The sequence below is a fragment of the Balaenoptera borealis genome, assembly GCF_965194805.1.
Source record: "Balaenoptera borealis genome assembly, chromosome: 15".
NCBI lineage: Eukaryota > Metazoa > Chordata > Mammalia > Artiodactyla > Balaenopteridae > Balaenoptera > Balaenoptera borealis.
The window spans coordinates 37,453,799-37,479,673 of record NC_138871.1 but is presented as its reverse complement, the minus strand read 5'-3'; the positions used below and the strand labels follow the sequence as shown (position 1 = coordinate 37,479,673).

The 25,875-nt window shown below is 36.1% G+C and overlaps 1 protein-coding gene across 7 annotated transcripts in view; it reads right to left on the bottom strand.

Moving 5' to 3' along the window:
• PELI1 (pellino E3 ubiquitin protein ligase 1) overlaps positions 1-25,875 on the bottom strand; it is a 128,942-nt gene that overhangs the window by 16,543 nt on the left and 86,524 nt on the right. For 2 of the 7 annotated variants that reach the window (XM_082358263.1, XM_082358267.1), the window contains exon 1: positions 8,943-9,159. The exons of the other annotated variants lie outside the window; for them this stretch is intronic. The gene's annotated coding sequence lies outside the window, so the exon portion shown is untranslated. Of the gene's footprint in view, positions 1-8,942; positions 9,160-25,875 lie in introns of those variants that run through there. 7 annotated transcript variants of the gene reach the window in all.

Genomic DNA, 25,875 nt, shown 5'->3' with positions numbered 1-25,875 from the left:
ACAACATATTCCCAATTATTCTTACTCTGGTTAGGTCCCTTAGAAGGTCTGAATTGGGGTATTTTATCAGTGATATCAAAATTTCAATCACAGGAACACAAACTTGGCTTCTATTTCTGTATCTAATAATCTAAAATCTGTAATAAAATACTTTAGTAGTACTGGTTATGTATAATCCTAAAGCCCAGCAGCTAAATAGTGCTCTTGCATTCACTCTCTTCTTATAACCTCTGTGTTTTGAAATCTGAATAATATACAGAATTCTTCAAAATCAATTCCTGAAGTCATGCTCCTGAGAACATGAAATGGGTATGTACATAAAGTATTTATATTCTAATGCCTCAATCACAGGCCCCACCTGTTGGTATTCAATTAAGTTAGTTGGTCTGACCCCATATATTCAGTCCTATCCCAAGGTGATCTAGCACAAAGAATATGAAATAGCACCATTTATTCTACATGAGACTCGAAAAAAATGATAAAGAAAACCTTGCTAAGATATTAATAAGGCTGTTTTCTATAATCTCTATTACTTTGAAGCTTTGCTTGATCCTTGAAAACTAAGCATGCTGTTCTCATCAGCAGGGACCTTCCCAAGTTAAACAAATTTTTAAAAGAAATATATTCTGGAATAGTGTTGTTTTTTGTGTGGGCAAGGAAAACACGAATAATTAGCCATAAAAAATATATTTCTTAGAAATAGTCTCATTAATTTGACTAATACAACATTCTAATCGTTTGTTCTTTAAAGGCCAGTGAAATACAATTGTTTTCTTATCAAGTCTTTGCAAAGGAAAGACTCTATAATACGTAATTGTCAGTTTTACCTTAAGAAGGAAAACTGGGAAACCAATCTTTGTCCAAATTGCTCCCTCAACATAACACTTTTTTCTCTTTTTTTGTACATTGCACACAGTCTTTTTGCTTGCTTACTACATACTAAACACAAGTACAAGATTCCTGTCCTGAAAAATAAAAAGAAGCAAAAGAAACACTAAGCAGGGGACAAAACAGATCTCAGGAAGATGTTTACATAATCTTTTGAACACTCCTATTTTGGCGGGCAGGTGAGTAGGCATAAGAGGTGCTGGGAAAAAAAGGAAAATGTTTTAAAACATGAAAATGTTACAAAGCTTCTTTATGGTGAAAAATATAATGTGGATTGCATATATTATCTCTGATGAAACAGATTTCCATCTACACTAGAGTTCTCCTGTGGTTGATTTCAAAAGGATGACTCAAACAGAAGGAACTGTTTTCTTATATTTGTGGTAGAGCCATTTTATGAAACCAATTTAGCTGATGATTGGAGGGAGGTAAACTTATAGCAGCTGCTTGATAAGAGTGAAAAATTAATCACCTTCCTTCTTTCACAATCAGCAGGATTAATAAGCAGCATTTTTCCATAAAAGGAGAGGAGGAATAGGAGAAATAATGGTGTCAGCTGTAGGAGTATGAGGTTACATTACTACTTTACTTTCTGTCGGTGTCTTCTGGCTTCTGAATATAGCACTGAAGGAAGTTAAGGCCATGTTCCCCTTCTCAGGATACAGGGCACCCCCTGGACAAACTCCCAGCCTCCCCCTTTAAGGTGGCCAAATGACATGCTGATATTCTATCAGCTACAGGGATAACGTATTTTCATCCTGATGGGAAAGCAACGAACATCTTTCCCACAGATAGTATTTGTTCCTCTAAACTAGGGTTTCTCAGCCTTGGCACTACTGACATTTTGACATGGGGGCAGGGGGCTGGCCTGTGCATTTTAAGAAGTTCAGCAGCACCCCTGGTTGTAATATCAAAAATGTCTCACCTTCCCACACTCCATCCCCTAACTTCCTCCCCCCATCCTTCTTCACCCTCAGAGCCACTGAGAACAAACGGGATAACAATTTTTTTCAGAGAGGAATTTCCCATACTTTTGGTATAATGCTTGGCACATATCAAGGTATTTAACAAACATTTGCTTACTACCATAATCATACTGATGTCTTAAAAGGTTATTACTAAGCCTTGTGATAGTGAAGGCAACGGCTTTGAAGCTGCAGTTTCAGTATTTTATTAGACTTGATAAGAGTGGCTGGGAGTGAGAATGGGAGAACTATCATCTTACCTTGATGGCGATTAATTATTAATATTTCTGTGCATTTAAAATATTTTAGTATTGTAGCAACCTCTCTCAAGTGGTTGAAGGGACTGGCCAAAGAAGTAGCTATAAGGCCAGTGCTGGGTAGCCTGACATTTAGAGAAAGGCTAATCTGTGGAGGCCAGATAAGGAAATATCTTCTTGACCTAGGGGACCCATACCTAGAGAAACTAGAAGTAGGCTTTGGAAAGCATAGGGGAATGCTTTTAAATCAAAAGGCGTATCAATCTGAATCAAACTTAGATTAAGGTCTATTTTGTACTTGCACAGAATGTTAATTAGCAAAGTGCTTTCTCATAAGATTATTTTATTTGACCTTCACAATAGCCATGTGAATTAGGTAGGAAAGTCTTATTAACTCCATTTTCCAGATAGGGAACAGAAGTTGTCAGTCAGAAGGGCCAATGACTGGTTCGAGGCCACACAGGTAATATTTGGCAGAGCTGGCTGAAACCCATGTATTAATTAAACATACATTAACTCATTTAATTTCTATCACAACTATACCAAGTATAATCATTTATCCCCATTTGATAAATGGGAAGACTGACACTCCTACAAGTTAAGTAGTCCAGGTTTTTTGATACCACTAATCACACCCCAAACAAGGTTGGGTGGGTCTGACTCCTAAATAAGAGTAAGAGACCCTATTATGGGGCCATTTAGGAGAGAGATCAAAAAGTATAATAAACTCTAGACAAGTTATACTCCAGCATACACTAGTCACAACTATGCAATTATGACTAGGGCTTTTTGAGATTTGAAACTTTGTCACTTCCTCAGTGCTCATTGTATTTGTCAACCCTGCTTCCTGGTAGTGACCAACAATAAAAACATCAGTAAATAGTGGACTTTGCACGCTTATTTTAAAAATGAGGGGAGAAAGGAACCCAAGGGGAAAAGCAGGGTATTACACTAAGATAAATTCCTGGCACCACCAGGAAGAAAAAAACATGTATTAGAAGAGAGTCCAGATAGCCTAGGGACAGAAGCCTTCATGCACCCCCAGAAAAGTGACAGCCAAGAGAAAAGTGCAGGGCAGTATTCCTGACTGGGGGAAGGGGGTTTAAATACAACCTTGCCACCCTACTCCAAAATGATCACTTAATTCCCCACATCTAGAAAATGTATTTTAAAAGACACAACTAAGGACTCAAACATTTTTACTGTCTCTGCCCATGCTTGGCCTGTATTCAACTCTTTTAGACTACCAAAGTTCCTAAAATGATAATATACTTCTCAGAAAGCAAGACTAGAAATTCCCCTAGATTTAACCACTAAAGTCGCAAAGAAAATTCTGCAGAATGCAGCAAATTCAGTGGGATTAGATAGCTACTTGGAACATAAAACATCTGATAAAAGTATACTCGTTGGAAATTCTATAGTTTTTCTAAAGTCAGCATCCAACACTGGCAGGCAACTCATGCTTGTGCTACCCTTTTTTCATAGTGTCCAACACTTCCTGGGTTCTGTCTCCGTGCCAAGCACTGTTCTAAATATTTTACATGTATCAACTGATTTAATGCCAGAACAACCTTATGATGTAGGAACTATTATATTCCTTGTTTAATAGATAAGAAAACCAAGGTTACAACTAAAACTCTAGCTAGTACTCTGGAACTGTGGAAACAACTGAGTTTAAAATGAAAAGTAAAAAAAAAAAAAAAAAAAGAGCAGTAGTTAAGACTCCACGCTCCAAATGCAGAGGGACTGGGTTCGATCCCTGGTCAGGGAACTGGATCCTACAGGCATGCCGCAACTAAGAGTTCGCATGCCACAACTAAGGAGCCGGTGAGCTGCAACTAAGGAGCCCACCTGTTGCAACTAAGACACAGTGCAACCAAATAAATAAAATTAAAGAAGATGTGGCACATATATACAATGGAATATTACTCAGCCATAAAAAGAAATGAAATGGAGGTATCTGTAATGAGGTGGATGGAGTTAGAGTCTGTCATACAGAGTGAAGTAAGTCAGAAAGAGAAAAACAAATACAGTATGCTAACACATATATATGGAATCTAAGGAAAAAAAAAAAAAAAGGACATGAAGAACCTAGTGGCAAGATGGGAATAAAGACACAGACCTACTAAAGAATGGACTTGAGGATATGGGGAGGGGGAGGGGTGAGATGTGACAGGGTGAGAGAGTGTCATGGACATATATACACTACCAAATGTAAAATAGCTAATGGGAAGCAGCCGCATAGCACAGGGAGATCAGCTCGGTGCTTTGTGACCACCTAGAGGGGTGGGATAGGGAGGGTGGGAGGGAGGGAGATGCAAGAGGGAAGAGATATGGGAACATATGTATATGTATAACTGATTCACTTTGTTTTAAAGCAGAAACTAACACACCACTGTAAAGCAATTATATTCCAATAAAGATGTTAAAAAAAATAAAAAATAAAAAATAAAATGAAAAGTTCATGGGGGGTGGGGAGGAAAGAACTACATTGGGAAACTAAACAACAAACAAGAAAAGCCCCCAACTCTTTTCCTACTATAATGTATTAAAGAGTGAGAGTTTACATAAATGGTATAGTCCTAATATGGGATAAACTTCTATAATATTGACTATTTAAATTTTCTTAGTAATTCAATTTTAAAGCTGAGTTTAAAAGTCCCTTGGATAAAATTTAAATTTGAAAAAAATGAATAAAATGGATTTTTCTCAACCACTTGAAATCTATACCAACCTATGAAATTAAAAATGGAATATGGAGTCCATGTTCCACAAGTAGTATTGTGCAATGATTATTTTTGGACAGTTAGATTACTCTAGAATAATCTGGGTTTTCTCTAGTCCTTATTTTTATTAAAACGCTGACCAAATTACACGCATTTTAAAAAGGCAATAACAATAGCCTCAAAGTACCTCCCCCAATATGCTTATTAATTATAAAGGAGAAAACAGTAACTTCACAGTGGGAGAAACCTGGGAGACACCATCTTAACTAACTGATCAAGGTTAACGTTATCTGTAATAAAACATTTTGATAGCATGTATTCCCTGATTATGATGCACTAAAGCCACATCACTTCGGTGGTTATGTTGCCAAAAAATGTATAACCTAGATCTAATCAGGAGAACACATGAGACGAACGCAAATTGACAGACAGTCTACAAAATAACTATCAGTACTCAAAGTGCCACGGTCATGAAAAACAAGGGAAGACTAAGAAACTCCCAGATTGGAGATTAAGGAGATGCAACAACTACATGGGATATGGGATCAGGAATTGGATCCTGGAACAGAAAAAGGACATTAGTGGAAAACTGGCATTTGAATATGTCCTATAGTTTAGTGAACAATATTGTACCAATGTTAATTTCCTGGTTTTGATAAATATACCCTGGTTATATAGACTGTCAACATTAGAGGAAGCTGAGTAAAGGGTATTATGTAAACTCACTGCATTATTTTTCCAATTTTTCTGTAAGGCTAACATTATTTCAAAATAAAAATTTAAAAAAAAGACAATAAAAATAGAAAACAAAATAGCCCTCCAAATTTAATAAAAATTTAAAAACAAAAAATTTAATTAAAAAAATGAATTCATGATTCAAAGTCTGCTTCCTTTCAGCCCTCTCACAACCTAAAGGTTCAAGATTTCCATTTATGCTGGCCCTGTCAAGTCACAGTGTCTGGTCTCATGTCCTCTCTCTGATGTGTAACCGTCCCATCCACAGCCTCTTTGGTGAATAAAGTTGTTACTACAAAACTGTGGACACTCACTGGACTGAGTGATACCTGAACAAAAGTGATGCATACTGATCTGAATTTGGCAGAATCATGCTTCACAGGTTTTTCTTTTTTAAAAAGTTACGACATAAGGGCAATTTACTATTGAATGCTCTAGGTGGCATCATTAGAAAACACTTTGTATATGGAATTATATCATAGCTTCTGAATTAATGCTCTACACTGAAACCTCTAACAGTATTGGAATTTGAGTTCTAGCCACCTACACACATTAATCCTGGTCTTAAAGAGTGTATGAAAGGGAATAGAAAGGGGAGCTGGAAGAAAGAAGAGCTGGGAAGCATCAGCCCTGGGTAATTTTGACAGATTTCATTTAAAATAAAATTTTGAAAATTTTATTTTAAAGAAATAAAAAGTCAAATACTTTCCTGAATTATTCACTAAAATTATTTCATTATGATACTGTTTTCTTCAAACTAGAAGAGACTTGTGAAGGACTAAGCTATGACTGCCTAGGGCCAACCCTGAGAACTCTGGCCCTTGACAGTCATGAGGGCTATATCCATGGTCCTTCACGAATTCTCAAACCTACAAACCAGTCCTATAACACATAATCTTCCATCTAAAAAATGGGGGTAGGGGCTTCCCTGGTGGCGCAGTGGTTGGGAGTCTGCCTGCCGGTGCGGGGGACACGGGTTCGAGCCCTGGTCTGGGAGGATCCCACGTGCCGCGGAGCAACTAGGCCCGTGAGCCACAACTGCTGAGCCTGTGCGTCTGGAGCCTGTGCTCCGCAGCGGGGGAGGCCGCGATAGTGAGAGGCCCGCGCACCGCGATGAGGAGTGGCCCCCGCTTGCCGCAACTGGAGAAAGCCCTTGCACAGAAACGAAGACCCAACACAGCAAAAATAAATAAATAAATTTTAAAAATGGGGGTAATGTTTTCCACACCTCATAGGATTTGTCACCAGAACTGAATGCGAACAACAAAGCTGCACGGAGATTTGTATGTTGGGTCATCTGCTTGATTCGCTCACAAAATATCCAAGTCATAGAATTTTGAGTCTCTTAAAATTATTCAAACTGTGAAAGTTAAACCAGTGATTTTCAAGGTTCTAATGCCATGTTAAAAAAAAAAAAATCAAGTATTTGTTAAATGTATTTAGTTAGGCATACAAAGTTGGTCTTGATAATAACTGTTAATTTATGGTGATGCTGCCTCATCACTTAATATTTAATTATTTCCTCAGAGATGCATCTTAATTTCTCAGTATCTAAACAAATGTTTATAATCAGTTCTTTGTAGGTAACTTTGATACCATGTAGAAAGTTCTAATCTACTGCTCATAATATATAACACACCCTGAAATATATTCAAAAGCCTCAAAGATCACTGCAATTAGTTTCAAGGTTGAATGCTATACCAATGATTGATTCTCAATAGTGGAAAAAACTACATCTAAATCAGATAAGATTTAGTACATATATTTCTTGCTCTTACAGGGAAGTTAATTTTAACTCTTTTATAGTTTCACAATTCCATAAGCTCTATCAAAAAGGAGCAGGAAAAGAGAAATGTAGTTGAAAATTCAAATTACAAATGAATCTCCAATATTTTTTCTAACAGTAAAATCAGCTACCCATAGAGAGAAGTCATTGTTAAAAGATGACAACTATTATAATCTCACTAATGAACAAGAGTTTCATGTTATGAGTTTTAATTTTTCTTTGGTTCATGAAAAGTTCTCAAAAGTAACAGCAGCTGATCTTTCTCTGACCAAATCATAATGTTTTCCCCATAAATTTTTATAGCAGTAATTTAGAGACATTGTGTGTGGGAAGCTAAGAACATCTATTTTTTAGCAGAGTGAATATTTTAAATCACTCGGTATGGTATTCCTATTTAACTCTTTATTAGGAAAATAATACATACATATAGCTTGGATATTTCTACAAATTTCCTCTTTCTACTCTGATTACTGTTATAGTATCACATTACAAATACCCCGATTAGGTAACTTATTATGATCAATTTTTCCTCCTAATTTGCAACTCTTCTCGTCGCTGACTTCTTGTATACATACACAAGAGAGTGAATACTTCCCCCTCACGAATAGATTAGAAAATTTGATAAAAAATGAACACACATTACTGGGCAGCATGTCACTATTCTAGCAAACATTCAGTTTTTTCATGAATTTTCAATTTAAAAAATCTTAGTTATACCTTTTCTTTTAATGAAAATAAAATGCTTCAGAAAAGAACACTGCTGGGAACTTATAACTGTTCATCTTTTAGCAGAAAGAGCCTTACTCGCCGCCCCCCCCCAGTCAATCATCAGATATAAAATTATTAAATCTCTTCCTACCACATCAGAGAAGAACAACAAAACATTCAGGTAGAGACATTACCTAAAATTCTTATAAAGCAAGACTCAATATTTACAAAAATTCTTTATAAATTTTCCCTAACTTATAAAAATGTTTAAATAGTAAACTGTAGTTATCTCAAAGGCCTAGATCTCTTTGAGAGGACCTCAGGAGATTTACGGTCAAAAAACTAGATTCTGAATAAGCTGTAAACAGCTAACCAAAGTACAATGACAGCACCATCATTCTGGCTACCAAACAATTTCCTTCAGAGAGCAACGTAATTCTCAAATTTAATAATTCAAAAGAAAACAATGGACAACACTGAGTTCCAAAGCATGTTAAAAACTAAATACTGTGGCTTGGATTGGAAAAATACTGCAAATGAAGAGTTTTCAGTTTTCTGCTGACCAACAGTCAAAAGGCAATAAAGCCCTGTAGTTATTTGTCTAACGCTTTCTTTAAGACTAATAAGAGGTTAAGATTAATAGTATAAACCTCCCTAAAAACACAAAATCCTTGGAGCCTGAGATTTATTCAACCCTTTTTCTAAGAGGGAAGGAAATATAATTTATACATAACATACTTCTAAAACTGAATGTGAAAAAAATGTGAAAAAATTAAATATAAACCATCTGACAATTCAAATCATTCCTTTAACAACCCTACCTTTAACCCGAAGCACTGACAATGTGACACTTAAAATTAAGCCACAGAACACCTACCTCTTTATTCCATCGCTATTATCACAAGTTAGATAAACAACCTTCTCACCAGAGGATAAAATCCAGATAGTACTAAAGCATCTTCCAATTACCCTTGGAATCACACACAGCATAGCAGTCTGCTCAGTGTTTTCACTTAAGCACCTTCATAATGTGTGGGTGGGCCTGTGTTATGCAAAATAGGTAAACACTATGTAATTCTAGATTCTATTGGCTGAATTCAGAATTCACTTCTCCTCCCTCCTCCCTAAGGAGGTCTGTGTCCCAAAAGGGAAGAAACGGAAGTAAGAGGAAAGCACGGAACAATTTTTAACACTGGCTGAATTTCAAGTTATGGAATAAGGTACCTCAAAAGGGAGTATTCTATTTCTTAAAAGGCTGACTGAACTACATAAATGCTCTCTAAAAATGTCGGAAATATAAATAAGATACTGAATTACGTTTTCATGATAAGAATAATAGCCTATTTTAACAGATTTAGTATAATACTCAATCTGTTAAGAAAGAAACACTCCATTTAAAAAAAACAGAAGAATCAATACCACTCATATGTAAAGAAAGAGTACCCTTTTAGAACTATCAAATGAAGCAGATTTTTTTGGCCTTGTTATAAAAAACCACATGATCCCAGGCATAAGAACAGGTGAACATTCAATCATATTTTTAATTGATCATGCTTGTCTATTTCCAGCTTTATACTTTAAAATAGATTCACTGGGTGTTCATAAACATGGAGAAATGATAGCAGTACCCAGAGGGAGTTGGGATTGTACAAGTTTCACCAAATAGCTACTGAAGGCACCTGACTTACTGACTTCAGCTGCTTTTAGATCATCCTACTCATAAGCTTCATTTGAGGAGTTACTGCCTGCTTCTCCAAATTCCCCTGTACCTCTTCTTAAGAAATGTGTTTCCTTATGGTGAAGGGTTATACATGTAACTTGTATATTCCTCTACACAGCCAAAGGTGAACCTGTTTTGTGCTTAATTACATTTAAGATTTTTTTAAGCATGCTAAATTAAGTCACAAGAGCAAATTCTGCTCCATACCTGTTCAATAAGCTGCATATGCAAACCATCTATCCTCTTCACCCACTAAAGTGTTGTTCAGCTTGAGTCTAGGGGGCGTATGCTCTTACACAAAAATACTTTTGGTAGCCCTAGGTCTAATAATATCTTGTCACAAAATGAACCCTCTTCTAGCTTATAGCTACAAGTCTACTTCTGTTGCTACCCAGCATTCCGTAACTGTGTCACATCCCCTGAAGCTATTCTTGTGTAAATCTGCATACTGTTTCTTTTGCTCATTCTGCTGGCAGCAGGCCCACTTAGGTTACTGTAAAGTAAATCTGCTCAGGTAGTCTGCTTTTGTCCAACGTAGATACATGTTCAGTTCAGGAAACCTATTTGTAAAAATGATCTGGGCATAGTCTAACATTTTGCTATTTGGTGATCCTGCCCTGTCATGTGCTTCTAGGCTGATGAAACTGCTCAAGAAGCCGGACATGACAGGTCCAATACTTATACTAAACAGAATGTAGTTGTTATTGACTATGCCTTAAACTTGATTCCACAACAAAACCTGAGGACCTGCCATTCTTTAGACCAATATATTGACCTCTTAATTTTGGGAGTGTATTTCCTGCTCAGCTCTTAAGGCAGTCAATATATCAGTAGCTCATATACTATCATAATGACTTACCTTAATGATTAAAAATAGAGCATTGAGAGTATAAAAATTCCTTACATATTTCAAGCTCTGTGTTTATATCAAATAATCTCCTGAAGGCATATATTTTTCTTAAAGAGCTCTAAGAAGACATTAAGGACAAAACCTCCCTATTTACTAAGTGAGTATGATGAGCAATTTTTAAATGGGACAAAGACCCATATTCATAAGGGAAAAGGGCTAGAATTAAATTTTTAAGTTTTTCTTTCCCAATTTGAATTGACTAGTTACCTGTTTTTCTTTTTCTTTCTTCTTTTCACATGCGATTTATTTACAATGATGTCTGATTAAATAACATCATGGAAGCCAGTCAAATACAAAAATAAAACATTAAGTAGCTTTGTTGGCTGGTAGGAATCAAAGTTACCAAACTCTGGCAGATGGACCTTAATCTCAATGACCTTTCCCCCACTCTTCTTCCATATCTGCCTTGGCATACAGGTGTCAAACTTCCTTGTCTTCACCTACAATATCTGAACTTCTGGCACTTATCTCAGTTGGGCTCAGAGACCAAGAAAAAACTTTCAGTACCCTGAAAACTTTAAAAAATCAATCCAGAAGAAAACTAAACAAAACAAAGTGTACTTACCTCACAATTTCTATGCCTTTTTCAGATGTTTCTTTTCTCACGTCCTGTTTTACTTATGTGTTGTAGTTTAGGTTTTGATTTTACCTTTGGACACAACTGACCTCTCTGAGAGCTTGCTTCTCCCCTAATGAGCTCCGAATACTTCTGAGGATGCAATCAAGGACTCATTCCTCCTAGTCCCTTTACCTCTAGCCAAACCCACAGCAGGCTTATACATTATTTCATCCTTTAGTTCCACCTCACCGGTAACAGCTATGTCATGTTCCTCTAACCCATAAGGCAAATTCACATAGATGGCCTTGGCTATTCCACAATAAGCGTTTACTGAATATCTACATGTGCCCGGTTTTATACTTGCCAAATGCATCTAACTCTCATCCTTTTGAGGAAAAGGTATTTGGGGCCTAAGATTTTTCAACAAGGCATGTCTTCCTTGTTTAGAGGCAGGAAGAAGAAGAAGAAAAACGTCACTGGTATTACTGTATCATATAACCACATATTAAAGCTGGAAAGAACCCTAACGAATATCCTATCAGCTTACTCAATTTTCAATTCCCTCATTTTATAGATGAGGAAAATCTACAACCAGAGAGGGTAAGGTATTTGATTAAGTCATAGGACTAAGTAGTGGAGCCAGCTAATAGATCTTTTGACTTCTGTTAGGTTGTTTCATTAGTTTTGGAGGCAATACCACAAACACTTAAGAACAGAGCAGTCAGCTAACAAGTAACTCATACCTTGTACCATAGTATAATCACATGAGATGGCCAAGTATTTACCTTTAGCTCTATTTTTTGCTGTGTGTTGTTACTTTATACCACAAAGAAAAAGCTGAAAATTAGACAAATAAAAGTTTGATGATGTGCATACCATGGAGATTTGTTTCTTTTTGCTCACCACATGGGTCATGCCTCCCAGAACTGGTCACACTCCCACTTTGTCGGCTTTGCTAACCTGGAAGTCTCCCTAAACAAACCAAAGAAATCTAGACATCAAAAGCACTGCATTAGATAACCCACAGAATGGTATACATATCTATATCCAGGTACAGATATATAAAGAACTCTTGTAATTAAATAATAAAAATATAAATAATCCAACTAAAATTTGGTAAGGGAATCTGAAAAAGATTTCTCCAAAGACATACAAATGACCAATGACTACAGGAAAAAAAAAATGCTCAACATCAATAGCCATTAGGGAAAGGTAAATCAAAACCATAATGAGATACCATTTCACACCCACTAGGACGGCTATCATCCATAAAAGAAATATTGTCGAGGATGTGAAAAATTCAAAATCAAAATCAAAATCAAAATCACTGCTGGTAGGAAAGTAAAAAGTGCAGTCACTTTGGAAAACAGTCTGGCAATTCCTCAAGAGATTAAACACAAGGTTATCATATGACCCAGGAATTCCACTCCTAGGTATATATTCAAGAGAAATGAAAACATATGTCCAAAGACTTGTGCACGAATGTTCATAGTAGTATTATTCTTAATAGCCAAAAAGTGGAAACAACCCAAACGTCCATCAACTGATGAATGGATAAATAAAACGTGGCACATCCATACAACTGAACGTTATTTGGCAATAAAAAGGAATAATATACTAATGCATGCTACAGCATGGATGAACTTTGAAAACATTATGCTAAGTGAAAGAAGGCAACCACAAAGGATTACATATTACAATTCCATTTATTTGAAATGTCCAGAGTAGGCAAATCCAGAGACAGAAAGTATGATTAGTGGTTGCCTAGGGCTGGGATGGGGGGGGTTGGGAAGGGGTGATGGCTAAATGCTATGGGGTTTCTTTTTCAGGTGATGAAAATGTTCCAAAATTGATTGTGATGATGGTTGCACAACTCCATGGCTATACTAAAAACCACTGAAGTATACATTTTACATTGGTTAAACTGTATGGTATATAAATTACATCTCAATGAAGCTATTATAATAACAAAGAGAGAAAGAAAGCATTACCACATTAAAAAAAAACAAACAAAAAAACCCGCCATAAACTCAAGATCACTGGATGCTAGCACGCACCTGGAATTCAAATACTGACCTTGAACTTGCTACTTCCTGAACCATAGAAACTGAGGGAAACAATCATTTGAACGTTCTACAAGATATACAAGTTTTCACAAACAGAGCTGAAGACTTTCCCAAACCAACTGCTTTTTGTACCAGAAATCTCAAAATTCACAATTAGGCTTGGAATTTCTAATTTCACATTCTGTTTCAATCTACCTTTAACTGCAGACACAGGTTTTTTGGCTTTTTTTTTGGTTTGGTTTTGCTGACATCTTACATCACCTTCAGCGAGTGTGAGTGACTGGTGTTTCCTCTAACACCAACCAACTCATCAATTCTCTGACACCAACTGGGTGCCCAAGAAATCAATTCAATTCTGACACTATCCACCTGGAGTAAGCTCAGATCCCACAAGTTAAAGGACTCAGTCCTACAGAAGGGCCCCATCTCAGATGCCAGCTGCAAATCCCAGGCAACCCTTAATTCTGCTATAAATTGGGGGTTCCCATGACTACCTCTTCATGCTCCATAATTTACTAGAATGGCTCACACAACTCAGGAAAACACTTAACGTTTACCAGTTTATTATAAAGGGAAGTATTATTGAAATATTTAAAGTATTAAACAGCTTATAGTCTTATTTGGCTGAATAGCTGAAAACAGTTAGAAAATTAACTGATGATGGTATCTCTCCACAACAGGATTATGAAGAGCCACCCTTCTCTCAACATTCTAGATTCCATTAAATGCTTATTAATGATTTCTTCTACTAACAACAGCAATTACGGGCTTCCTTGCACTTTAATCAACTTAGATGTTTGAGTAATTTTCAAACTGAGGCCTGTGGTCTCCTTACTTTTACATCTAGAGTCACATCTAGAGTCTAATAATGCAATTACTAATCCGACATATTATTGAGCATTCACTACAATGCCAGAAGCAATAGGAGTATGCAAACTAATGCAAAAGGTATGATTCCCTATACTACCTCTCATTTACTTACAGTTATGAAAAAAAAGGTGTAAATCAGTCAGTCCAACCCAAATCAGTAAAGGACAGGTACCACATTAAAACAAAAGACAACAGATAAGGTAAGACTTCAAAGAAAAGTGTTACCACTTTGGTGGAGAGGACCCAGGGAAAGCTTCATAGAATGATCGGTATTTGAGTTGGGCCTTGGGAGACAGTCTAGATTCTGATAAGTGGGGAAAAGGCATTTCAGGTGGGAGAAACAACATGCATCAAGGTTAAAAAAGGCAAGTGGAAAAAATGTATTGTGTGCTCAGGAAAGGGTAGGTTCCCAGGAGTGAAGGGTTTGGTTAGGAGACCAATAAACAGTAAGCCTGGAAATCAGGGACCATGTAACCTTCTGTAAGCTCAGTGACTGTATCAGCAAGCATTGATAAATGTTTAATAACTGAATGAGACAGAGCTGAAAGGTAAAGAAGTGCCTGATATAGTGGGCCTTAAGAGTCTGGGTAGAGATTGAACTTTACTCTGGAGTTAATCCAAAATCTTTAAATAAAGCTTTCAGAAAAGGAAGAAAACAAACTTGTATTACCTACTATGTAGCTGGTAAGAACTTTACATTTGTTAAACTCAATCTTTACAACTGTCTTATGACAGATAAGGAAATCAGGCAAAATAATTTGCTCAAGGTCATTTAGAAACTAAGTGGCAAAAGCTGACATCTGAGTTTAAACACACATCCTGTCTACCATTCTACACAGCAAAAGTCAACCAATCAATCAAGCCAGGGCCAAAAGATGTCTGGCCACAATGTCTAGGATAAAAAGAACATATTACGTCAAATTAAATTTTTTAGTCTGCTTATTACTACATTATGGTAAAACGGGTTTTTGCCAAATTTGGGTAGAATGCTGGGATAGTCTGACCCAAAATATAGGCTGTAGTAAACACATAAAATTCATTTTGGGGATTCTTGGGAAGTCATCTCGAAGAAAGAGTTATCTTTCCAAACAGATTAAACTGATATAAGAGAAGTTAATCTGAAGAGGGAAATATATGCCAATTCATTAAGATGAAATGGATGATGTAAGCCATGGAAAGCCCACAAGGACACAAGCAGCATGGCTCCTCTTCTAGTTACTGATTCTCCTCAAAATTTTTTACTGTTTATTTATGAAAATCTATATTGATGAATACAGAAGGTTGGTGTGGGCTCCCTCAGCATTTGTGTACGTTAATTGTCAATTTCTCCCAGAGGGAAAGCCACACCGGGAGGATTTGTACCTTTCCTTTTTCTCAGGTTGATGGATCAAGAACAGATTAGTAATGTGGCTCTCTCCTTAAGTGAGATCAGTTGCACACATGTTTCTGGAAGGCAAGTATGTAAATAAAGTACAAAGCTGTATATAAAGCTGAAAGATGCTTATTAAACTTTTTAAAACTAGCCAGGCCAAATTGATCAAAAGGAATCTGTTTGATGTTGGATATGGTTTTCATATTTTTAGGTACTGAGAACCAGGACAAACCTGACCAAGGATGAGTTTACCTATAAGAATGAGAAGCTGGCTGGGGAAGATTGGAAGGAAACTAAAGAAATCACTCATCTGTTATGATTTTTAATATTTGTACAATAAAATCTAAAACCTCAGTTTAAAAAAGTCAGTTCAGCATAAAGAAAAAGTATGACAACAATTATTGATTCCTCTTTATATCTTGACAATAGATAAAATCTCTTTACACTATATTTTTTCAATAGTGGATAGGCTACCAAGACCAGAAAAAACATTCTCTTAAAGCATATTAACTTGCAAAAGCCCAGGTTGTTACATAACCCTTTTGCTGATATTTACTAAACAATAACAATAAAACATGGGAGAACAAAAGCACAAAACTCATCCAATTTCAAGCCATTAAGAGTTGGTCTGAAAACTTTTCAGAGTACGATTCTGTATAAGTTTGTTTGGAGACTATGCTTTAGTAGATTATGAGCATCACAGCAATGTTTCTTAAACAATGTTAAGTGAGTCAGGTTTTTAACACTGATGAATCGCAAGTGGATGCCTTTTGGAACTTCGTCGTGTTAAAAGTATATTCATTTAATGCTGCTTTAACTGTTTTTCTCAAACTCTATTTCCAACCAGACCTTGACTGCAACAACTGCAATTTTGCTAACCATAGTTCTTCTCCTTGTTGTCAAAGTAATTTTGTACCTGAAATTGGAACTAACCTGGAAAATCTAGGTTGTTGCCTCAGTTAACATTTGAAAGTCAGAATTTAGCTTCCCTCTAATTACATTTGTTAGGAATGACCACTAGACAGGAAGAGATCCTTTTTTCAAACTGGTTCTCCACCTTAGTTTACTGACTTTTTTCCCATCAGTCACCTCAGATAAAACCAGATTCTTCCCATCCCTTTGGTTTAGAATCTATATTCTGTACACCAGATACCTGAAAAGAAGGAATGCTGTTAAATCGAGCTCCCTTTCAAGTAATTTCAGTTCAAGCTAAGATTGGGTAGATGAAAAACATCAGTTTTCTTCACATTCAAAACTGAAAACCTATTTGTATCAAAACTGACATACAAAGGTGTGTGTGTGTGCTGGGGGGTTGGGGGAGAGTACAGTTTTAAAGGCCAGAAAAATAACACTGTCTATCCTGAAATTTCTAAAGTTAAGGTTAGTTCTGTAAACATTTATGAAGGGCCTACTATGGATCAGGTACTGTGCCAGGAGTTATAGATACAAAGATTAAATGAAAAATATTCTTATCTTAAAGGAGTCATTAAAATTAGGGAAAACACCTTTTCCTCCTAGAATTCTTCTGAGGTTTCCTATTTTAACCATATAATGGTCTTATAAGCAAATAAAGTTATACACTATACAGGTCTATGCTTTTAAAACTAAGCGATCAGATTTGTAAATGTACTTTTTAAAAGTACCGTATACATTTTAATTGCCACCACCATTTCTTTCTTTTTTCCTCTCCCACTACAGAATATATATATATTTTTTTACACGACCTCAAAATTTTCCTAAAATTTTTCATTTTTTTTTAAACATTTTTTTTTAAACATTTTTATTGAAGTATAATTGCTTCACAATGGTGTGTTAGTTTCTGCTTTATAACAAAGTGAATCAGCTACACATATACACATGTTCCCATATCTCCTCCCTCCTGCATCTCCCTCCCTCCCACCCTCCCCATCCCACCCCCCCAAATTTTTCATTTTTAACCAGAGTTACAGACTGAGTTGAACTAATATGACATCTGTAATGAGTTATTAAAAAATTCTTAATTTGCTTCTACTGTTATCTTTAATTGTTTGTCCTAATTATGCTTCCTGCCTTTATTGGAGTTTTATTGCAGACTATATAGTATGTTTAAATTTCCACACATATCTTTGAATTTCATACAATTTACAATGCTTAAAGAGGACTGAATGATTGAATTCCTCTATGAATATTTTCACATATTAACATTTGTCAAAGCACTGAGTTTTATGTGCGTTAACATGATTATTTTTCATAATAGAAATAAGATTTAATTAACATATTGCTCTTTCTCTTTGAAGGCCCTGACATAGACAAGAAATTGCTATTTGGATCTGTAAGTTTGGAGGGCCTTTGGAGTTTTTTGGTTTTGTTTTTACCTTTGACCATATAGCATTTGGTCTATCACTGTGTTTACTGAGCCAAGTATCTACAAAGACAAATAGCAAAGCTTCCTATTCATTCCACTAAATCAATTAGGTTATTCACACATTTATTGAACACTTGCCAAAAAGCCCTTTTTTTGGTAGCAATAAAAAGCAACCTTATAATAAAGGTGTATTTTGTTTTGGAAAAAGAAAAGCCAGGGTTCTCAAATTCATATTGCAACTCTTGCTTCACTTGCCTTCAATATTGTGTAGGTGGAGGAAAGAAACCAAGACATTCAGAACAAAATGTGAAGTCAAGGGAAATTTTTAGACAGCAATAAATGGTGAAAATGACTTCAACTTACTGTCAGAACAATCTTTTGTAGAGAAACATAAATGTAGGCACTTTAATATACCCCTGACATTCAATGAAAAAAATACTAGGCACACAATACCACAGATTCAGATCTTATTTGTTTAAACTAATTTGGGCTCTTTTTCATATAATTCAATAAACTGCAATTATAATCATTCGAATAGGCTTTGTCTAATTGCTCTTTTTAAGACTTAAAAAGACTTAAATTCTTAATAACTCATGAAATATATTACTCCCTTTTTTATTATAAAAATGTTCTTCAGTAAATATTCAGACTATTTATAAATTTTCTAAGACCACTCATTTAATGTCACAATGTATTGTGGAAAATCCACTTTAAATGAACCATCCTGTATTTGTAAAATGCACTAACACCTATATAAAAACCACATAAATAAATACATTGCTGATTCTAGAAGATGTAGAATACAGTCTGCAATTGGTAATACTGCTGATCCAAATACCGTTACAGGGATTTCTTTAATAATGACTCTAATGTTAGAACATTAATTTAGCACCCCCTAAGGCAATGTATGTACTGTTAAGTTTTTATTCAAATCATTGATTACCTACAGAGAAACAATGTAATTTTTGTTAGAAATGATTCTCAACTAGTATTTATACTAGGAAGAGTTACTGTGGTGGCTGAAATAGAAAGCTCCCCAGTTGATGTGCCCCAATAAGCTCCATTACTTCAACTTTTAAGTTTTAAAGCATGTGTCTTTTAAATCCATTGTAATTCAAATTCTTTCCAACTTCTTCCCAAGTATAAAGTGTCATGGCTGTCCCTCTCTATGTCATATATAACACACGTTTTTGACAAAAATGAAACTGAATATATAATAAATGCTCAGTAAACAGTAACTTTTAATGTTATCCCTATTTACCTGTAAAAAATTCTGTTAATGTTTCAAGACCCATTTGATATTCCTTTTCCAATCAGGAAATTTTTCCTCATCCCCTGAACTCTTATCCTTATATCCAGCTTTGCATTACAGTTATGTATGACCTTGTGCTATCTCCTATGAAAGCTGAAAACTCCCCGAAGAGAGTGTTTTGCTCATTTTGCAGCACTTAATAATAAAGAAAAAGATGATGTTAATTATACATTTACATTAGATCCTTTGGAGTCTTCATTTTAATTTTGGTGGATAAAGCATAAATATTTCTGGGGTATCAAGAAATTTAAAAGAAAAAAACTAAAATTTCCTAGAGATTATAGAATGTTAAAGCCTTATGGGGATGGATGTACTCATTCATATACATATTAATGTAACATAAAAACTAGAAGGAGATAGCTAAATGATTATATTAGAGACTGAAATGTAAATATCATTTGCCACTTCATTTCATATTTTTGATGTTGAAAAGCAAGAAAAACCCTACAATGGGTATCTTATTTTTTCAGTAAGAACCAAGTTTTCATTTTCAGACTAAAATCAGTCATAGAAATCAATATGTAATGTCTTTACTAGTGTCCCTTATCGCCCCTTACTCCACCTCCTCTCACCAAGGCCCTGAGTGTCCAGGAGAGAATATTCGATTTTATGGTTCTTTATGAAGTTCTTGGTCCAAGAGCCCAGTCTGCTTAAGGCATTAAAGAAGTGTCAACCTAGCAAAAGATGTTAATCCATAAAGACACTGCCCTATATCACAAGAACTAGCTATCAACAAACTGGATTACCATAGATAATAGGAAAATTAGTAGTATGGTATTTGTTAACATAGCACCAAATTTTAAATTTTGATACATTCTCAAAGCTCTTCAGAGGTGAAAAGTCTAGCAATTCCCATTTACATATTGCTTTAAACAGTAATTTGGAAGTGAAATTATACAAATTCCAAATTAGCGCTAAATACTAAATTAAAAAAAATCAAATTGGTCTTTGAGTGCTAACTCGTAAAATGGAAAAGATACTATAAAATACATCTATTTTCCACTGCCCAAAAAACATTCACTCTTCTGGTGGTATAATGATATCTTCATTCCCTTATTGTAAATACATATAGTTTATGTGTGTCTTGGTGTAGTTGACTACACCCTCAAACTCGATAGCTGGGTACATGGCTCTGTCCCAGACAATCCAAACTTCACATTCCCTTGGCTACAAGGGAAGTGGGCTACTATGAGCCCATGAGATGCAGTGAGACTTTTGCTGGGACTTCTAGGAAAAAGATGGTTAATCTCTCCAGATACGCGTGACTCTAAGGATTTAGGGGCTGAAGGGACTGAAGTTATCTTTTGCTTACGTAGGGCTGGAGAACAAAGCTAACACTGAGGAAGCAGTGCCAAGAAACATACAGAAATTGAATCTTGATGACATTATTTGAGCCTTGGGTGGAGCCATTCTTGATGCCACACCTATCCTGGACCAGTTTACACAAACCGTTATAAATCTCCTTCCCCCGCCCCCCAGGCTCACCCCTACTTAAGCCAGTTTGAATGGAGTTTTCTGTCAAAATACAGTCTAAGCTGATATAACAACTATTTTAAGTGTTTTCCAATAATAAATACACTAGGTCATAGAATTCAGTTCCACAAACAAGGTAAAAACAGACTCTTCCCCATAGATGATTCTGGTTTTTCAAAATCCACTCTCCTTCTCAAGAACCCCCCACCCCCTGCTAAGTTCAAAGACTATGAAAGACTTTATATCTTCTGCCTTTATACTGTCTCAATACAAAATTAAAAAAAATTTTTTTTGCTGCAAAGGAATAAGAATAAAAAATCAACAATGGAAAAAAGGAATAAGTAATTGTGGGTAGGGGGGAAGTAAATCCTCTATAGAAACTGTAAATAATATCCAGATGTGCTTTTTACTAAACAGTTAAATGAGAGTCAGAGACTAAAGCTTGTAAAATTCAGCAGATTCAACTACATCTAGAATCTAATACAAAGATATAATGCTAAAATCAAAGTTCTTATTTGAAAATCAGCCGATAAAATTAAAATTCAAAGACAAATTCCTTGGGAAATTGAAATGTCTTAGACTTCTGAAAACAGACAAATCACTACATAATTTCAAAAGAGGTAATAGTTAATCAAAATCATAAAAATTATTGATTTTAAGCATATCATGTGGATACAACATGCTATTGAGCCCCCAAGTCATTCTGAAAATTTTAGCTAAAGAGGATTTAACAGAGTAAGTAAATGACAACAACTGAAGTCACTTAGGAGTAATACAGAATTAGTACTTCCATTTTCTAGGGATTTTTGTGACTTAACTGCTAACAAGAAAGGGAAAAAACCAAAAAATACGCATGGAATAAAATGGAATTAAGATGTGTATCATTGTGCTTCTCATATCTTACTGAAGTGAAATTTTACCTGCGTATTTTAGATCTTCTACATTTTAAACACCAGATGTGTTTGCTGGAATGAATTACAATACTCTTAGGATCACGACGAGACCATTAATTTGGAGTCCGTGAGCAAAAGGATGAGATAAATTCTTATTAGTTGAGATGAAGTAAAATAGAGTGGTTAAGGGAGTTCTGGAGTCAGACTGTCTATGTTGACTCTTGGCACTGCCATTTAATAGGTGTGAGACTTGGACCAACTGTACTGAGGTTCAGTTTCCTCTCCTGTAAACCTGAGATAATAATAACTAATAATCTTAACATGTATGCAGTGCTTATCGTAAGTGCCAGGCATTTTTCAAAGACTTTTACATATTAATTCTTTAACTCCTTCTCAGGAGTTATTAATGTTCTTAGGAGATAAATAATAACTCTTGAGATTCCCATTAGTTTGACTTTGAACCTGAGAATCTGAGTTACCTTTGAGACATCCATGGGAAACAATTATATGTACAAATCTGGAGCTTGGGACGGAAATATAAACCTGGAAATGTTCTACAAAAGAAACTACCTAGGAAAAATACAGAATAAGAGAAGAGAACCTAAGACTAACCCTTGGACTTCCCTGGTGGCGCAGTGGTTAAGAATCCGCCTGCCGATGCAGGGGACACGGGTTCGAGCCCTGGTCTGGGAAGATCCCACATGCCGTGAAGCAACTAAACCCGTGCGTCACAACTTCTGAGCTTGCACTCTAGAGCCCACAAGCCACAACTACTGAGCCCGCGTGCTGCAACTACTGAAGTCCGTGCTCCGCAACAAGAGAAGCCACCACAATGAGAAGCCCACACACCGCAATGAAGAGCAGCCCCTGCTCGCCACAACTAGAGAAAGCCCGCACACAGCAACGAAGACCCAACGCAGCCAAAATATAAATTAAAAAAAAAAAAGACCAAGCCTTGTGGAATTCAAAAATTTAGGATTCTGCAAGAACAGCAGCAGCTTCTGAAAGAGATTAAAAAGCAACAGCATTAAGGTGTTGGTGTAAGGTATACGGTGTCCTGTAAGTGAAGAAGAATGTTTCAAAAAGTAGGAAGTAGCAACAATGTCAAATGTTGCTGAGAGGTCAGGTAAGATAAATACTGGAAAAGTGTCACTGGATTTAGCAACATGGAGATAATAAGTGATCTCCACGGCTTTTTTCTCCTCTACAAAACCAAATCAGTATGCCAATAAGAAGAATAAAAATAGCTTCTGATTTTTGAGCACCTACTTTATGCTTGACACAGTGCTGAGGGCTTTATATATTATTTCTATTCTTTTCAACAGCCCTACTTGGAAGGTATTCGAAGCTTTGAGAGGTAAACTGAGTCAACTGTCCAAGGCTGCTAACCAGTGGGGGAGGGATCTGAATCCAGTTTTCTTCAACTCAAATCCTCTTTCTATTATACTACTGTACCTCTAACTTGAATGACCACCTATGAAGTTGGTTCTGGAAAAAGAAAGACAGCAAAACTGAAGAAGCTGCCAGACTGAGAAAATAAGGGATGAGTCTAGGAAAACAAGAGGCTTCCAAAAGAACAAGCTTAAAGAACCGATGTGAAACAGTTGGAGAGAAAGAAGTAGAGTTAAGATTTAAAGACCCAGCCAGAAAGAGCCTCATACCATCACAGTACTTTTTTAAAAGCAAAGTGTGGTCCACGGCATACAGTAGTAGCACACCTGGGAGATTGTTAAAAATGCAAAATCTCAAGGCCCATCCAGACTTACTAAGTCAGAATATGCATCTTAATATGACCCCCAGATAATTCGTACACTATATTAATGTCTGAGAAGCACTGGTCTGTTATCATTACACAGATGAAGACACTAACTAGCTTAAAAAGTTTGCAGACCCAGAACTCAGGCTTCTTGTCTCTCAGTTTAGTATTCGTTCTGCTTCATTATGTGCCCTCCAAACAGACACATCACTTTGAACTTCACTAACCTGAGGGTTTTGCCACAGAAACACTTAGGAGTTGAAATGAGTTATCACTGACCATTTTTACTTGTTTCCACTTCACTTGGAATTTTCAGTGTCCCCATGAATTTTCTCCAATCATCTGTTCTTAATATCACAACATACCTTAGTCCATTCGGGCTGCTATAACAGAATACCATAGACTAGATGGCTTATCAACAATAGAGATTTATTTCTTACAGTTCTGGAGATGGAGAAGTGCAAGACCAAGGCACTGGCAGATTTGGTGTCAGGTGAGGGCCCACTTCCTGATTCACAGACAGTCGTCTTTTTGCTGTGTGCTGGCTCTGCCCTCATGACCTAATTACTTCCCAAAGGCCCTACCTCCAAAAACCATCATATTGGGGTTGAGGTTTCAACATATGAATTTTGGGGAGACATAAACATTCAGTCTACAGTACTATGTGAAACATAAACATGCTATCCCTGACCACAAAGAATTTTTAAATTCACATAGTAAGTTTCAACCCTGAACGCTCATGCGAAAAGACAGTAAAGACTTGGAGAGAGAGACTTCCTATAGGCAAATCGTTTAAAGTCATGGATTCACGGAGTTGGAAGAGATCTTATAAGGTCGAGAGGACAGATTTCATCTAGAATGCCAGCCATATAGCTGCTGACAGTGCTGTACCAAAAAGGAGTCTAAAGCCACTGTGAGGTCAGTTATTAGCTTTATCTGCCATGGATTGGTTCCAAAGAGGGCTCTCATAGAGTTGCTGACCTTCCTTGTAAAGAAAGGAAACTAAGGCTCAGCGAGGTTAAGTGAAATATGTGAGGTAGTGGATACATCCTAAATAAACGGACTGGAACTCTATGTCTCTTGACTTCTGAATCAAGAGACTTTCTTACCCTGAATCATACTGCTTCTCCTTTCTGATATACTTATTAAAAAATAATAATAATAAATCATTTTTGTGTAGTAGATAATAAAAATCAAACCAATTAAAATTTAACTGGGGATAAATAAGTCCTCAGAATTTACAAGTCCTATGATAAAGACTTACATGTAAGTACTTTCAAAGATTTAAATGAAGCCCACAACCTCTAAGTTGTATCACTGTGATCAATGAATTATCTCTGACTCAGATTGTTTTCTGACAATTTTACTTCATGCCAAGTTTTTCCATTTGACAAATTCTTCTTTAGAATTTAGCCATGATGACTCAGGGCACCTAGATGCTATGAAGGAGCTTTCAATTTAAGAAGTAGGAGGAGAATGACGGGGCATACTGAATCATTAACAGCCTATTCAGTTTGGAAAACTACCAAATCCTATTTGGAAGCCATTTTAAACACAGCTTCAAGAGGCAAATTCTGGCGGAAGCCTTAAAAGACTGGTCTTTTAAGAGCTCAACTATACGCAGATAAACTGGCGTGCCATTTCTACAAGAGATATAATCAAGAAGCTTCAGCAAAATGGGATTTACTTTTTGTTGAGGAAGTGTTGTTGGTGATGAAATTTAAAAAAGGTAGTCCACCTCAAAATTCATAACTCCTTCAGTGAACTGATAGGACTAATTCAGAGACTGAATCATCCCATTTTAAATGAAAATTACAGTAAAGCAATAAGTAAATTTGAAAAGCTTTCAGATACATGAAGTCTGTCTATAGGGCTGTGGTTCCTAATTAGAAGCAGCCAGAACTTTATAAAAGAGACACATTTCACACATTTTCTCATGAATGATAAACTTAACTTTGTAATTTGGATGTTTTGGTCCTTTGGTAAGTTTTAAAGTATGGTAGTGAGAGACAATTTGAAGAAAAATCCATTATGTTAACTGCAGTCTAAGATTAAAGAAAATCAGCTTTGAGTGTTTCCAGTACATGCAGTTCATTAAATCTGGCATAAATCCCCAGAAACATGAAGTACTGTGGATAGTATCTGCCAAGAACCAGGAATACAACACTAAGGTTTTGAAGAACCACACACCTCCAATTGTTTTCGTTTATTGTTACAAAATAAAATTAAATTTAATTGTGCCTTCTGAAGATTAAGCCAACTGACATGTTGAACACTACAACTAGCAAAAAATCAGGGCCACTCACCTCATATTTCATTCTATGGAAGGAAGAAGTTATAAATGACTTCACCATATTACTGATCTTTTTCTACCTTCCTCTCGACTGTCAAAAAGCAGCTCAACATGAGTCTAGACACAGTTTTTCCCCAAGGCCATTTATGATTAACTATTATTACAGTGATGATGAAGTCCCTGATTGTTTGACATTTTCAGAAAAGACAACAACATACACCAAGAGCTGAAAACAGCTTTTG